The sequence below is a fragment of the Coregonus clupeaformis genome, chromosome 1 (genome assembly GCF_020615455.1).
Source record: "Coregonus clupeaformis isolate EN_2021a chromosome 1, ASM2061545v1, whole genome shotgun sequence".
Taxonomy (NCBI): domain Eukaryota; kingdom Metazoa; phylum Chordata; class Actinopteri; order Salmoniformes; family Salmonidae; genus Coregonus; species Coregonus clupeaformis.
Window position 1 is genome coordinate 49,281,573 of NC_059192.1, and position 16,601 is coordinate 49,298,173.

Below are 16,601 nucleotides of genomic sequence, written 5' to 3' on the forward strand. Positions count from 1 at the left end.
TGTTGAGAAGTCTTTTGGACCTAGACTTGGCACTCCGGTACCGCTTGCCGTGCGGTAGCAGAGAGAACAGTCTATGACTAGGGTGGCTGGAGTCTTTGACAATTTTGAGGGCCTTCCTCTGACACCGCCTGGTATAGAGGTCCTGGATGGCAGGAAGCTTTGCCCCAGTGATGTACTGGGCCGTACGCATTACCCTCTGTAGTGCCTTGCGGTCAGAGGCCAAGCAGTTGCCATACCAGGCGGTGATGCAACCAGTCAGGATGCTCTCGATGGTGCAGCTGTAGAAATTTTTTTGAGGATCTGAGGACCCATGCCAAATCTTTTTAGTCTCCTGAGGGGAATAGGCTTTGTCGTGCCCTCTTCACGACTGTCTTGGTGTGTTTGGACCATGATAGTTCGTTGGTGATGTGGACACCAAGGAACTTGAAGCTCTCAACCTGTTCCACTACAGCCCCGTCGATGAGAATGGGGGCGTGCTCAGTCCTCTTTTTTTTCCTGTAGTCCACAATCATCTCCTTTGTCTTGGTCACGTTGAGGGAGAGGTTGTTGTCCTGGCACCACACGGCCAGATCTCTGACCTCCTCCCTATAGGCTGTCTCATCGTTGTCGGTGATCAGGCCTACCACTGTTGTGTCGTCGGCTAACTTAATGATGGTGTTGGAGTCGTGCCTGGCCATGCAGTCATGGGTGAACAGAGAGTACAGGAGGGGACTGAGCACGCACCCCTGAGGGGGCCCCCGTGTTGAGGATCAGTGTGGCAGATGTGTTGTTACCTACCCTTACCACCTGGGGGCGGCCCGTCAGGAAGTCCAGGATCCAGTTGCAGAGGGAGGTGTTTAGTCCCAGGATCCTTAGCTTAGTGATGAGCTTAGAGGGCACTATGGTGTTGAATGCTGAGCTGTAGTCAATGAATAGCATTCTCACGTAGGTGTTCCTCTTGTCCAGGTGGGAAAGGGCAGTGTGGAGTGCGATAGAGATTGCATCATCTGTGGATCTGTTGGGGCGGTATGCAAATTGGAGTGGGTCTAGGGTTTCTGGGATTATGCTGTTGATGTGAGCCATGACCAGTCTTTCAATATTGACTCTTTGCATAAACTTTAATGTAATTGTCAATAAAAGCCTTTGACACTTATGGAATGCTTGTAATTATACTTCAGTATACCATAGTAACATCTGACAAAAATATCTAAAAACACTGAAGCAGCAAACTTTGTGAAGACCAATACTTGTGTCATTCTCAAAACTTTTGACCACGACTGTACATTCCATTAGGGGATGGGAAAATTTAGATAAATCCACACACTCCCCCAAAAATATTAACAAAAATATATATATTGAACAAAAATATAAACGCAACATGCAACAATTTCAACGATTTTACTCAGTTACAGTTCATATAAGGAAATCAGTCAATTTAAATAAATTAATTAGGCCCTAATCTATGGATTTCACATGACTGGGCAGGGGCGCAGCCATGGGTACCCACTCGGGAGCCAGGCCCAGCCTATCAGAATAAGTTTATCACCACAAAAGGGCTATATTACAGACAAAAATACTCTGTTTTATCAGCTGTCCGGGTGGCTGGTCTCAGACGGTGCCGCAGGTGAAGAAGCTGGATGTGGAGGTCCTGGGCTGGCGTGGTTTCACGTGGTCTGCAGTTGTGAGGGCAGTTGGACGTATTGCCAAATTCTCTAAAACGACGTTGGTAGAGAAATTGACATTCAATTCTCTGGCAACAGCTCTGGTGGACATTCCTGCAGTCAGTATGCCATTTGCGCACTCCCTCAAAAATGTCTGGGATCTTTTATTTCAGCTATGAAACATGGGACCAACACTTTACATGTTTATATTTTTGTTCAGTATACATTCCCACTCCTTCAAAAACTAAAATACCCTGCTCAGGCTCTGGGGCCTGACAGGGTGGGACCGCACGAGACAGTACATCATGAAGCTCTTCAGATGTAAAATATTTTAATCCCAGAAAGAGTTTAGCTGCAGAAACAAAATTGATCGTTCTTGAATTCCTTTTAACCTGTGCAGTTCCATTTATCATCATTGTTCAAAATGATAGAAAGTCCACTTTCTTCACATGAAGAATTTCTGGATCCTGCTGTTGATACTCAGGCTGCGGTGTAGGCTCCATTGTAGGTCTACTGGTCTTCACGATCTTTATACCCTTTTGACAGACTGCATAGGAGACTCTCTCAGCTGCCCTGATTTTAGCAACCTCATTCTCTTTCACCCTAATTGGGCACTCCAAGGATTGTGCTTCATGTGCTCCACCACAGTTACACCATTTTGCTCCTTGACCATTCTCTTCTATTAAACATGCAAAATCTCCTTCATAGTGGTCTTTCCCACACATCCTATATCTCGGCTTCTCCTGTCTGCAGACACTTCTTACATGTCCAAACATTTTACACACAAATAGACAACTGCCTGACCAGTAGGGGCTGCGAGATTGAGCCTCCAGCATGAAAATGGTTGCATTCCCCTGCTCAGACGTTGCATGCATCAACCAATGGTTGCGTGCCACGTCATCAACTGTGTCATCGACTGACAGATTCCTATTTATTATGATATGGTTAGCTGATACTTAAAATTCCTTTCCAAGCGTTGTAAGATCTGGGATGCGTCAGCAACGCCTGTGCAGAAGAACGCGCCCGTTTTCTTCAAATTTCCCAAGGCTCGCGCTAAGCATCAAAGCACAGTGTAGCCTCGCTTTCCGTTTACCGTACCGGAGACGCCAGCCTCCAGTGGACGCTAGGAGGATATTGAGATAGCTCTTCACTCTGTAGCCCACCGAAGGAGTGAGATTTCACCCGCCACGCATATATCTACTTGTGGTCACTTTATAGAGAAGAGCTATGGAAACATGACCCGTTTTCATAAAAGAACACCGAGACAGACGGACCCATCTTAATCTTTTCAAAATGATAAAACATTATCCGATGCTGATGTTGGACCAGCCGTGACTATTTTTAGAGGCTTCGGTGTAGGCTACTGTTAACGGTAAGAGCAATTCAATTATTATTAGGCTAGCCTGTTCTTTGTCAGAGAATGGCTAAATGGCAATTCTTTACAAATGCATAGGCTAACGCTACATAGTAACGGTTTTAGTTCCTAGAGTGCGCGAAAAGTGGATAGTTTGGATAGGCTACTTTGTAGCCTTTTCTTTCTTCTATTTTACCTGATCTTTGTTTCGTCATGGCTGGTTCCCATGGTGAAGCATAGCCGACTCACGCCTGTTACTTCACGCCAAGGAGCCTGCTGCCTAGTATTGATCAATTTGTGATAGAATGAACTTAGCCCTTGATCATGACTCAGTTCCATTACATTTCACAAGTCATTGGATGAAGTCGTCTTCTGTAAGGGGGGGGGGGGTTTGTTAAGAGCCGTGTGCTCGGTCTGAACATTAACAAGCATCACTTGCGGTACGGTTTTGGAAGCATAAGGGAGGTTATCTTTTATATTGGCAACATATATTTTTTTTTTAAACAAAAGGTTAAATTGATACACACCTAGGGTTAGGGTTCCCACACGGCCATATTTCCATGTTACAGCGCTTGTTTACGGAAAACGGATGGAAGACAGAGTGGACTACCTGTGCTAATAGGCTTTATGCATCTCTGAACGCGTGTGTAAAGGGAAGACGGATGCCACAAATGTGTTGTAACTGAAATATACTGTAGGCTGCAACTGAGTGTACAGCGCAGGAAGCTTCAAAGGGGTGGACGGCTCATAATAATGGCTGGAATGGTATCAAATAAATGGAAACCATGTGTTTGATGTGTTCCTTACCATTCCATGTATACTGTTACAACCTTGAGGCCTACTATGAGCCCTTCCTCCCCATTTAAGGTGCCATCGGCAGCCTGTGGTGTACACTAAGTGTGTATTTTGTATTTGTGAAATTATCTTTGTGTGATATGAAAGTAGAGGGCTTGATGTTTCTAGGACCGTACCGCAATTGGGAATCGATTCATGTTTAGCTGGAGTATTTGGCTGTTTTGTCTTCCAGAGCCAATTAGCCCTTTAAACAGAACATGTAATGTCCTTGGACTAAGGAGTCACGTTAGGATCCTTTAGTCCAATACTGGGCTAGAACGAACTATGACTAGTCTGTTAATGCATGACAGGCTATATTTTTCTTTGCAAGGTGGGCAATTATGGGCAACTGCCTTTTTTCATTCTACTGGGAGATAATAATGATTGATATGGATGTGTTTATTCCTACTTCTAAATCAAATCAAATAAAAACACATTGTCACATGCCCTAAATACAACAGGTGTAGACTTGATTGTGAAATGCTTATGAGCCCTTCCCAAGAATGCAGAGATTCTTTGTACAAATACAAATAATACTGTTTTTTCAATAGCTTTGGTGCAAATTTCACAGGTAGGCCTATATGGTACATTTTCACAACCCTTAGTACAAAACTCAAAACAGATCATCAAAAGGGCAGAAGTTTCATAACTCTAAGCACATTTTCAATTAAATCAGTCACTTTTTCACAACCTAATCAGTGTTTCGTCTTGAAATGCATGTTTCAGATTGCAATATATGTTCATATAATTGCCTTTTAAAATAAAATGCTCACATTACATTGTTGAATAGTCCTTTCTGATTGGCTTGAAGGGCATCCTAGAGCGTGCATTATTTCTGTTAAAACTGGGTGGTTTGAGCCCTGAATGCTGATTGGCTGACGGCCATGGTATATCAGACCGTATACCACAGGTATGACAAAACATTACGTTTTACTGCTCTAATTACGTTGGTAACGAGTTTATAATAGCAATAAGGCACCTCGGGGGATTGATATATGGCCAATATACCACGGGTACGGGCTGTATCCAGGCACTCCGCATTGCGTTGTGCTTAAGTATAGCCCTTAGCCGTGGTATATTGGCCATATACCACACCTCCTCGTGCATTATTGCTTAAATAACGCACAGTTATTTGCACGATAGAATTCAATGGCTGTAGTTCATTTTTACATGTTTTGTTTGAGCTGCTTTGGAAAGCAAAAGTCGAATATAAAATAGTAGGCGTATTGGTATTGTTGAATTAGATTTTCATATTAGCAAGCTAGGACTGATAGTTTCGGTTAGCTAACCTAGCAAGTCTGTTTGTTTGGTTACCACGGCAACTACTCTAGCTCTCTAGTAAACTTCCTAGCTACTTCAGTGGATGTTGAACACATTTCTACCTCCAAATGAACACATTTCTAGTGGAAAATGTGTTAAATTATAGCCATAGTATAAAAGGGATAATCAACGTGGGGCTCTATGCGTTCTCAGGAAAATAATGCAACTCTGTGGAAGGTTGATTATCCCTTACATAATTCTCTTCTCTTTTGTTAAAATACATTTTACTATTACTTAAAGCTGCAATATGTAACTTTTTGGGTGACCCGACCAAATTCACATAGAAATGGGTGTTATAGATCTGTCATTCTCATTGAAAGCAAGTCTAAGAAGCGGTACATCTGTTCTATGTACACTATTTCTATGCTTCCCGTTATTCATTTTTGGTTTTGTGTCTTTTACTTCCGGTTATGTACACCAGCTTCAAACAGCTGAAAATACAATATTTTTGGTTGTGCAAAATATATTTCAAATCAAATTTTATTTGTCACATGCGCCGAATACAACAGGTGTAGACCTTACAGTGAAATGCTTACTTACAAGCCCTTAACCAACAATGCACTTTTAAGAAAGAATACCCCCAAAAAATCAACAAAAAAAACAATATAAAATAATATGAAATAAAAGTAACAAATGATGAAAGAGCAGCAGTAAAAACAATAGCGAGGCTATATACAGGGGGTACCGGTACCGAGTCAATGTGCAGGAGCACTGGTTAGTCGAGGTAATTGAGGTAATATGTACATGTAGGTAGTTATTAAAGTGACTATGCAAAGATAATAAAGAGAGTAGCAGCAGCGTAAAGGGGAGGGAGGGGGGAGGGGGGCGATGCAAATAGTCTGGGTAGCCATTTGATTAGATGTTCAGGAGTTGGACCTAGACTTGGCACTCCGTGACTAGGGTGGCTGGAGTCTTTCACAATTTTGAGAGCCTTCCTCTGACACCGCCTGGTATAGAGGTCCTGGATGGCAGGAAGCTTGGCCCCAGTGATGTACTGGGCCGTACGCACTACCCTCTGTAGTGCCTTGCGGTCGGAGGCCGAGCAGTTGCCATACCAGGCAGTGATGCAACCAGTCAGGATGCTCTCGATGGTGCAGCTGTAGAACCTTTTGAGGATCTGAGGACCCATGCCAAATATTTTCAGTCTCCTTAGGGGAATAGGTTTTGTCGTGCCCTCCTCACGACTGTCTTGGTGGGCTTGGACCATGATAGTTTGTTGGTGATGTGGACACCAAGGAACTTGAAGCACTCAACCTACTCCAGTACAGCCCTGTTGATGAGAATGGGGGCGTGCTCGGTCCTCTTCTTTTTCCTGTAGTCCACAATCAACTCCTTTGTCTTGCTCACCCCTGAGAAGCCCCCGTGTTGAGGATCAGCGTGGTGGATGTGTTGTTACCTACCCTTACCACCTGGGGGCGGCCCCTCAGGAAGTCCAGGATCCAGTTGGAGGGAGGTGTTTAGTCCCAGGGTCCTTAGCTTAGTGATGAGCTTTGAGGGCACTATGGTGTTGAACGCTGAGCTGTAGTCAATGAATAGCATTCTCACATACAGTTAAAGTCGGAAGTTTACATACACCTTAGCCAAATACATTTAAACTCAGTTTTTCACAATTCCTGACATTTAATCCTAGTAAAAATTCCCTGTCTTAGGTCAGTTAGGATCACCACTTTATTTTAAGAATGTGAAATGTCAGAGTAATAGTAGAGAGAATTATTTCTTTCATCACATTCCCAGTGGGTCAGAAGTTTACATACACTCAATTAGTATTTGGTAGCATAGCCTTTAAATTGTTTAACTTGGGTCAAACGTTTTGGGTAGCCTTCCACAAGCTTCCCACAATAAGTTGGGTGAATTTTGGCCCATTCCTCCTGACAGAGCTGGTGTAACTGAGTCAGGTTTGTAGGCCTCCTTGCTCGCACACGCTTTTTCAGTTCTGCCCACAAATGTTCTATAGGATTGAGGTCAGGGCTTTGTGATGGCCACTCCAAAACCTTGACTTTGTTGTCCTTAAGCCATTTTGCCACAACTTTTTAAGTATGCTTGTCATTGTCCATTTGGAAGACACATTTGCGACCAAGCTTTAACTTCCTGACTGATGTCTTGAGATGTTGCTTCAATATATCCACATAATTTTCCTTCCTCATGATGCCATCTATTTTGTGAAGTGCACCAATCCCTCTTGCAGCAAAGCATCCCCACAGCATGATGCTGCCACCCCCGTGCTTCACGGTTGGGATGGTGTTCTTCGGCTTGCAAGCAACCCCCTTTTTCCTCCAAACATAACAATGGTCATTATGGCCAAACCGTTCTATTTTTGTTTCATCAGACCAGAGGACATTTCTCCAAAAAGTACGATCTTTGTCCCTATGTGCAGTTGCAAACCGTAGTCTGGCTTTTTTATGGCGGTTTTGGAGCAGTGGCTTCTTCCTTGCTGAGCGGCCTTTCAGGTTATGTCGATATAGGACTCGTTTTACTGTGGATATAGATACTTTTGTACCTGTTTCCGTCAGCATCTTCACAAGGTCCTTTGCTGTTGTTCTGGGATTGATTTGCACTTTTTGTACCAAAGTACGTTCATCTCTAGGAGACAGAGCACGTCTCCTTCCTGAGCGGTATGATGCTGCATGGTCCCATGGTGTTTATACTTGCGTACTATTGTTTGTACAGATGAACGCGGTACCTTCAGGCGTTTGTAAATTGCTCCCAAGGATAAACCAGACTTTTGGAGGTATACAATGTTTTTCTGAGGTATTTGGCTTCTAAAGCCATGACATCATTTTCTGGAATTTTCCAAGCTGTTTGAAGATACAGTCAACTTAGTGTATGTAAACTTCTAACCCACTGGAATTGTGATACAGTGAATTATAAGTGAAATAATATGTTTGTAAACAATTGTTGGAAAAATTACTTGTGTCATGCACAAAGTAGATGTCCTAACCGACTTGCCAAAACTATAGTTTGTTAACAAGAAATGTGTGGAGTGGTTAAAAAACGAGTTTTAATGACTCCAACCTAAGTGTATGTAAACTTCCGACTTCACCTGTAGTTGTTCCTTTTGTCCAGGTGTGAAAGGGCAGTGTGGAGCGCAATAGAGATTGCATCATCTGTGGATCTGTTGGGGCGGTATGCAAATTGGAGTGGGTCTAGGGTTTCTGGGACAAGGTTACCTTAGTGTTCTTGGGCACAGGGACTATGGTGGTCTGCTTGAAACATGTTGGTATTACAGACTCAGACAGGAAGAGGTTGAAAATGTCAGTGAAGACACTTGCCAGTTGGTAATCCGTCTGGCCCTGTGGCCTTGTGAATGTTGACCTGTTTAAAGGTCTTACTCACATCGGCTACGGAGAGCGTGATCACACAGTCGTCCGGAACAGCTGATGCTCTCATGCATGTTTCAGTGTTACTTGCCTCGACGTGAGCATAGAAGTAATTTAGCTCGTCGGTAGGCTCGTGTCACTGGGCAGCTCGCGGCTGTGCTTCCCTTTGTAGTCCGTAATAGTTTGCAAGCCCTGCCACATCCGACGAGCGTCAGAGCCGGTGTAGTATGATTCGATCTTAGTCCTGTATTGACGCTTTGCCTGTTTGATGGTGCGTCGGAGGGCATAGCGGGATTTCTTATAAGCTTCCGGGTTAGAGTCCCGCTCCTTGAAAGCGGCAGCTCTACCCTTTAGCTCAGTGGGGATGTTGCCTGTAATCCATGGCTTCTGGTTGGGGTATGTACGTACTGTCACTGTGGGGACGACGTCATCGATGGACTTATTGATGAAGCCAGTGACTGATGTGGTGTACTCCTCAATGCCATCGGAAGAATCCCGGAACATATTCCAGTCTGTGCTAGCAAAACAGTCCTGTAGCTTAGCATCTTCTTCATCTGACACTTTTATTGACTGAGTCACTGGTGCTTCCTGCTTTAGTTTTTGTTTGTAAGCAGGAATCAGGAGGATATAATTATGGTCAGATTTGCCAAATAGAGGGCGAGGGAGAGCTTTTATTCTCGTCTCTGTGTGTGGAGTAAAGGTGGTCTAGAGTTTTTTTTCCCTTTGGTTGCACATTTAACATGCTGGTAGAAATTAGGTAAAACGGATGTAAGTTTCCCTGCATTAAAGTCCCCGGCCACTAGGCGAGCCGCCTCTGGATGAGTGTTTTCCTGTTTGCTTATGGCCGTTTACAGTTCATTGAGTGCGATCTTAGTGCCAGTGTCGGTTTGTGGTGGTAAATAGACAGCTATGAAGAATATAGATGAAAACTCTCTTGGTAGATAGTGTGGTCTACAGCTTATCATGAGATACTCTACCTCAGGCGAGCAAAACCTCGAGACTTCCTTAGATATCATGCTCCAGTTGTTGTTTACAAATATACATAGACCGCCACCCCTTGTCTTGCCGGAGTCAGCCATTCTATCCTGCCGATGTAGCGTATAGCCCGCTAGCTGTATGTTATCATTGTCGTCGTTCAGCCACGACTCGGTGAAACATAGGATATTACAGTTTTTAATGTCCCGTTGGTAGGATAACCGTAATCTTAGGTCATCCAATTTGTTATCCAATGATTGAAGATTGGCTAATAGGATTGATGGAACACAAGTGTTATCAGTTTAGAGTTTTGTACTTTTTAAAATATATGACTTACATCTGAAAAATGCGCCAAAGTGATTTGAAAGAAACTGTAATAAAGAACAGAGTAGCAGCAGTATATGATGAGTATGAAAGTGTGTGTGGCGTTTGTGTGAGTGTCAGTGTAGTGTGTGTATATACATACAGTACATTTGGAAAGTATTCAGACCCCTTCCCTTTTTCCACATTTTGTTACGTTACAACCTTATTCTAAAATGGATTTAAGCAATTGTTTTACTCATCAATCAACACACAATACCCCAAAATGACGAAGCGAAAACAGGTTTTTAGACATTTTTGCAAATGTATTAAAAATACAAAACAGAAATACCTCATTTACATACCTTTGCTATGAGACTCGAAGTTGAGCTCAGGTGCATCATGTTTCAATTGATCATCCTTGAGATGTTTTTACAACTTGATTGGAGTCCACATGTGGTAAATTCAATTGATTTGACATGATTTGGAAAGGCACACACCTGTCTATACGGTCCCACAGTTGACAGTGCATGTCAGAGCAAAAACCAAGCCATGAGGTCAAAGGAATTGCCCGTAGAGCTCAGAGACAGGATTGTGTCGAGGCACAGATCTGGGGAAGGGTACTAAAAAATGTCTGCAGCATTGAAGGTCCCCAAGAACACCGTGGCCTCCATCATTCTTGAATGGAAGAAGTTTGGAACCACCAAGGCTCTTCCTAGAGCTGGCCGCCCGGCCAAACTGAGCAATCGGGGGAGAAGGGCCTTGGTCAGGGAGGTGACCAAGAGCCCGATGGTCTCTCTGACAGAGCTCCAGAGTTCCTCTGTGGAGATGGGAGAACCTTCCAGAAGGACAACAATCTCTGCAGCACTCCACTAATCAGACCTTTATGGTGGCCAGATGGAAGCCACTCCTCAGTAAAAGGCACATGACAGCCCGCTTGGAGTTTGCCAAAAGGCACCTAAAGGACTCTCAAACCATGAGAAACAAGATTCTCTGGTCTGATGAAACCAAGATTGAACTCTTTGGCCTGAATGCCAAGCGTCACGTCTGGAGGAAACCTGGCACCATCCCTACAGTGAAGCATTGTGGTGGCAGCATCATGCTGTGGGGATGCTTTTCAGCGGCAGGGACTAGGAGACTAGTCAGGATCGAGGGAAAGATGAACAGAGCAAAGTACAGAGAGATCCTTGATGAAAACCTGCTCCAGAGCTCTCAGGACCTCAGACTGGGGCGACGGTTCACCTTCCAACAGGACAACGACCCTAAGCACATAGCCAAGACAACGCAGGAGTGGCTTCGGGACAAGTCTCTGAATGTCCTTGATTGGCCCAGCCAGAGCCCAATTTGAACATATCTGGAGAGACCTGAAAATAAATGTGCAGCGACGCTCCCCGTCCAACCTGGCATAGCTTGAAGGGATCTGGGGAGAAACTCCCCAAATACATTTACATTTACATCATTTAGCAGACGCTCTTATCCAGAGCGACTTACAAATTGGTCCATTCAACTTATGATAGCCAGTGGGACAACCACCTTTTTTTTGGGGGGGGGGGTAGAAGGATTACTTTATACTATTCCAGGTATTCCTTAAAGAGGTAGGGTTTCAAGTGTCTCCGGAAGGTGGTCAGTGACTCCGCTGTCCTGGTGTCGTGGGGGAGCTTGTTCCACCATTGGGGAACAAGCTTGTAGCGTCACACCCAAGAAGACTCAAGGCCATAATCGCTACCAAAGGTGCTTCAACAAAGTACTTAGTAAAGGGTCTGATTATTATTTTTTTTATTATACATTTGTTAAAATGTCAAAACCAGTTTTTGCTTTGTCATTATGGGGTATTGTGTGTAGATTGAGGAAAATAACTATTTTAATCAATTTTAGAATTAGGCTGTAACGTAACAAAGTGAAAAAAGTCAAGGAGTCTGAATACTTTCTCTCAAAGGTGCAGCTGTAGAACCTTTTGAGGATCTGAGGGCCTTTGCCAAATCTTTTCAGCCTCCTGAGGGGGAAGACACGCTGTCGTGCCCTCTTCAAGAGTGTGCGGGCATGTGTGGACCATGTTAAGTCCTTAGTGATGTGGATGCTAAGGAACTTGAAGCTCTCGACCTGCTCAACTACAGCCCCGTTGATGTGGATGGGGGCGTGCTGTCCCCCATGTGGCCCTCCTGTAGCTCAGTTGTTAGAGCATGGCGCTTGCAACGCCAGGGTTGTGGGTTCGATTCCCACGGGGGGCCAGTATGAAAAATGTATGCACTCACTAACTGTTTATTTATTTATATTTTTTCACCTTTATTTAACCAGGTAAGCCAGTTGAGAACAAGTTCTCATTTACAACTGCGACCTGGCCAAGATAAAGCAAAGCAGTGCGATTTAAAAACAACAACACAGAGTTACATATGGGGTAAACAAAACATAGTCAAAAATACAAACAGAAAATATATATACAGTGTGTGCAAATGTAGTAAGTTATGGAGGTAAGGCAATAAATAGGCCATAGTGCAAAATAATTACAATTAGTATTAACACTGGAATGAAAGATGTGCAAAAGATGATGTGCAAATAGAGATACTGGGGTGCAAATTTGCAAAATAAATAACAATATGGGGATGAGGTAGTTGGGTGGGCTAATTTCAGAATGGCTGTGTACAGGTGCAGTGATCGGTAAGCTGCTCTGACAACTGACGCTTAAAGTTAGTGAGGGAGATAAGTCTCCAGCTTCAGAGACTTTTGCAGTTCGTTCCAGTCATTGGCAGCAGAGAACTGGAAGGAATGGCGGCCAAAGGAGGTGTTGGCTTTGGGGATGACCAGTGAGATATACCTGCTGGAGCGCAGACTACGGGTGGGTGTTGCTATGGTGACCAGAGAGCTAAGGTAAGACTGGGATTTGCCTAGCAGTGATTTATAAATGACCTGGAGCCAGTGGGTTTGGCGACGAATATGTAGTGAGGGCCAGCCAACAAGAGCGTACAGGTCACAATGGTTGGTAGTATATGGGGCTTTGGTGACAAAACGGATGGCACTGTGATAGACTACATCCAATTTGCTGAGTAGAGTGTTGGAGGCTATTTTGTAAATGACATCGCCGAAGACAAGGATCGGTAGGATAGTCAGTTTTACGAGGGCATGTTTGGCAGCATGAGTGAAGGAGGCTTTGTTTTGCGAAATAGGAAGCCGATTCTAGATTTAACTTTTGATTGGAGATGCTTAATGTGAGTCTGGAACTGTAAGTCGCTCTGGATAAAAGAGTCTGCTAAATGACTAAAATGTAAATGTAGTCCACGATCAGCTTCTTGGTCTGACTGACATTGAGGGAGAGGTTGTTGACCTGGCACCACACTGCCATGTCTTTGTCCTCCTCCCTGTAGGCTGTTTCATTACCGTCGGTGATCAAGCCTACCGAAAGGGGATACCTAGTCAGTTGCACAACTGAATGCATTCAACAGAAATGTGTCTTCCGCATTTAACTCTGAATCAGAGAGGTGCGGGGGGCTGCCTTAATCGAAGTCCACGTCATCGGCGCCTGGGGAGCAGTTTACATTTACATTTACGTCATTTAGCAGACGCTCTTATCCAGAGCGACTTACAAATTGGTGCATTCACCTTATAGCCAGTGGGATAACCACTTTACTATATATATATATATACAGTGGGGAAAAAAAGTATTTAGTCAGCCACCAATTGTGCAAGTTCTCCCACTTAAAAAGATGAGAGAGGCCTGTAATTTTCATCATAGGTACACGTCAACTATGACAGACAAATTGAGGAAAAAAAATCCAGAAAATCCCATTGTAGGATTTTTAATGAATTTATTTGCAAATTATGGTGGAAAATAAGTATTTGGTCACCTACAAACAAGCAAGATTTCTGGCTCTCACAGACCTGTAACTTCTTCTTTCAGAGGCTCCTCTGTCCTCCACTCGTTACCTGTATTAATGGCACCTGTTTGAACTTGTTATCAGTATAAAATACACCTGTCCACAACCTCAAACAGTCACACTCCCAAACTTCACAATGGCCAAGACCAAAGAGCTGTCAAAGGACACCAAAAACAAAATTGTAGACCTGCACCAGGCTGGGAAGACTGAATCTGCAATAGGTAAGCAGCTTGGTTTGAAGAAATCAACTGTGGGAGCAATTATTAGGAAATGGAAGACATACAAGACCACTGATAATCTCCCTCGATCTGGGGCTCCACGCAAGATCTCACCCCGTGGGGTCAAAATGATCACAAGAACGGTGAGCAAAAATCCCAGAACCACACGGGGGGACCTAGTGAATGACCTGCAGAGAGCTGGGACCAAAGTAACAAAGCCAACCATCAGTAACACACTACGCCGCCAGGGACTCAAATCCTGCAGTGCGAGACGTGTCCCCCTGCTTAAGCCAGTACATGTCCAGGCCCGTCTGAAGTGCATTTGGATGATCCAGAAGAGGATTGGGAGAATGTCATATGGTCAGATGAAACCAAAATATAACTTTTTTGGTAAAAAACTCAACTCGTCATGTTTGGAGGACAAAGAATGCTGAGTTGCATCCAAAGAACACCATACCTACTGTGAAGCATGGGGTTGGAAACATCATGCTTTGGGGCTGTTTTTCTGCAAAGGGACCAGGACGACTGATCCGTGTAAAGGAAAGAATGAATGGGGCCATGTATCGTGAGATTTTGAGTGAAACCCTCCTTCCATCAGCAAGGGCATTGAAGATGAAACGTGGATGGGTCTTTCAGCATGACAATGATCCCAAACACACCGCCCGGGCAACGAAGGAGTGGCTTCGTAAGAAGCATTTCAAGGTCCTGGAGTGGCCTAGCCAGTCTCCAGATCTCAACCCCATAGAAAATCTTTGGAGGGGAGTTGAAAGTCTGTGTTGCCCAGCGACAGCCCCAAAACATCACTGCTCTAGAGGAGATCTGCATGGAGGAATGGGCCAAAATACCAGCAACAGTGTGTGAAAACCTTGTGAAGACTTACAGAAAACGTTTGACCTGTGTCATTGCCAACAAAGGGTATATAACAAAGTATTGAGAAACTTTTGTTATTGACCAAATACTTATTTTCCACCATCATATGCCAATAAATTCATTAAAATCCTACAATGTGATTTTCTGGATTTTTTTCCTCATTTTGTCTGTCATAGTTGACGTGTACCTATGATGAAAATTACAGGCCTCTCTCATCTTTTTAAGTGGGAGAACTTGCACAATTGGTGGCTGACTAAATACTTTTTTTCCCCACTGTATATATATATATACAGTGGGGGGAAAAAGTATTTAGTCAGCCACCAATTGTGCAAGTTCTCCCACTTAAAAAGATGAGAGGCCTGTAATTTTCATCATAGGTACACGTCAACTATGACAGACACATTGAGGAAAAAAATTCCAGAAAATCACATTGTAGGATTTTCTAATGAATTTATTTGCAAATTATGGTGGAAAATAAGTATTTGGTCACCTACAAACAAGCAAGATTTCTGGCTCTCACAGACCTGTAACTTCTTCTTTAAGAGGCTCCTCTGTCCTCCACTCGTTACCTGTATTAATGGCACCTGTTTGAACTTGTTATCAGTATAAAAGACACCTGTCCACAACCTCAAACAGTCACACTCCAAACTCCACTATGGCCAAGACCAAAGAGCTGTCAAAGGACACCAGAAACAAAATTGTAGACCTGCACCAGGCTGGGAAGACTGAATCTGCAATAGGTAAGCAGCTTGGTTTGAAGAAATCAACTGTGGGAGCAATTATTAGGAAATGGAAGACATACAAGACCACTGATAATCTCCCTCGATCTGGGGCTCCACGCAAGATCTCACCCCGTGGGGTCAAAATGATCACAAGAACGGTGAGCAAAAATCCCAGAACCACACGGGGGGACCCTAGTGAATGACCTGCAGAGAGCTGGGACCAAAGTAACAAAGCCTACCATCAGTAACACACTATGCCGCCAGGGACTCAAATCCTGCAGTGCCAGACGTGTCCCCCTGCTTAAGCCAGTACATGTCCAGGCCCGTCTGAAGTTTGCTAGAGTGCATTTGGATGATCCAGAAGAGGATTGGGAGAATGTCATATGGTCAGATGAAACCAAAATATAACTTTTTGGTAAAAACTCAACTCATGTTTGGAGGACAAAGAATGCTGAGTTGCATCCAAAGAACACCATACCTACTGTGAAGCATGGGAGTGGAAACATCATGCTTTGGGGCTGTTTTTCTGCAAAGGGACCAGGACGACTGATCCGTGTAAAGGAAAGAATGAATGGGGCCATGTATCGTGAGATTGAGTGAAAACCTCCTTCCATCAGCAAGGGCATTGAAGATGAAACGTGGCTGGGTCTTTTCAGCATAACAATGATCCCAAACACACCGCCCGGGCAACGAAGGAGTGGCTTCGTAAGAAGCATTTCAAGGTCCTGGTGTGGCCTAGCCAGTCTCCAGATCTCAACCCCATAGAAAATCTTTGGAGGGAGTTGAAAGTCCGTGTTGCCCAGCGACAGCCCCAAAACATCACTGCTCTAGAGGAGATCTGCATGGAGGAATGGGCCAAAATACCAGCAACAGTGTGTGAAAACCTTGTGAAGACTTACAGAAAATGTTTGACCTGTGTCATTGCCAACAAAGGGTATATAACAAAGTATTGAGAAACTTTTGCTATTGACCAAATACTTATTTTCCACCATAATCTGCAAATAAATTCATTAAAAATCCTACAATGTGATTTTCTGGATAATTTTTTTCTCATTTTGTCTGTCATAGTTGACGTGTACCTATGATGAAAATTACAGGCCTCTCATCTTTTTAACATTTTAGTCATTTAGCAGACGCTCTTATCCAGAGCGACTTACAGGAGCAATTAGGGTTAAGTGCCTT

The 16,601-nt window shown here is 43.8% G+C and overlaps 1 protein-coding gene across 4 annotated transcripts in view; it reads left to right on the forward strand.

The window, feature by feature from the left end:
- The first annotated feature begins 2,584 nt into the window (after positions 1–2,584).
- LOC121569666 (ninein-like protein) overlaps positions 2,585–16,601 on the forward strand; it is a 60,733-nt gene continuing 46,716 nt past the window's right edge. For 2 of the 4 annotated variants that reach the window (XM_041880810.1, XM_041880817.1), the window contains exon 1: positions 2,585–3,012. The gene's annotated coding sequence lies outside the window, so the exon portion shown is untranslated. The remainder of the gene's footprint in view (positions 3,013–16,601) is intronic. The other 2 variants (XM_041880826.1, XM_041880831.2) reach the window with 2 other exon arrangements.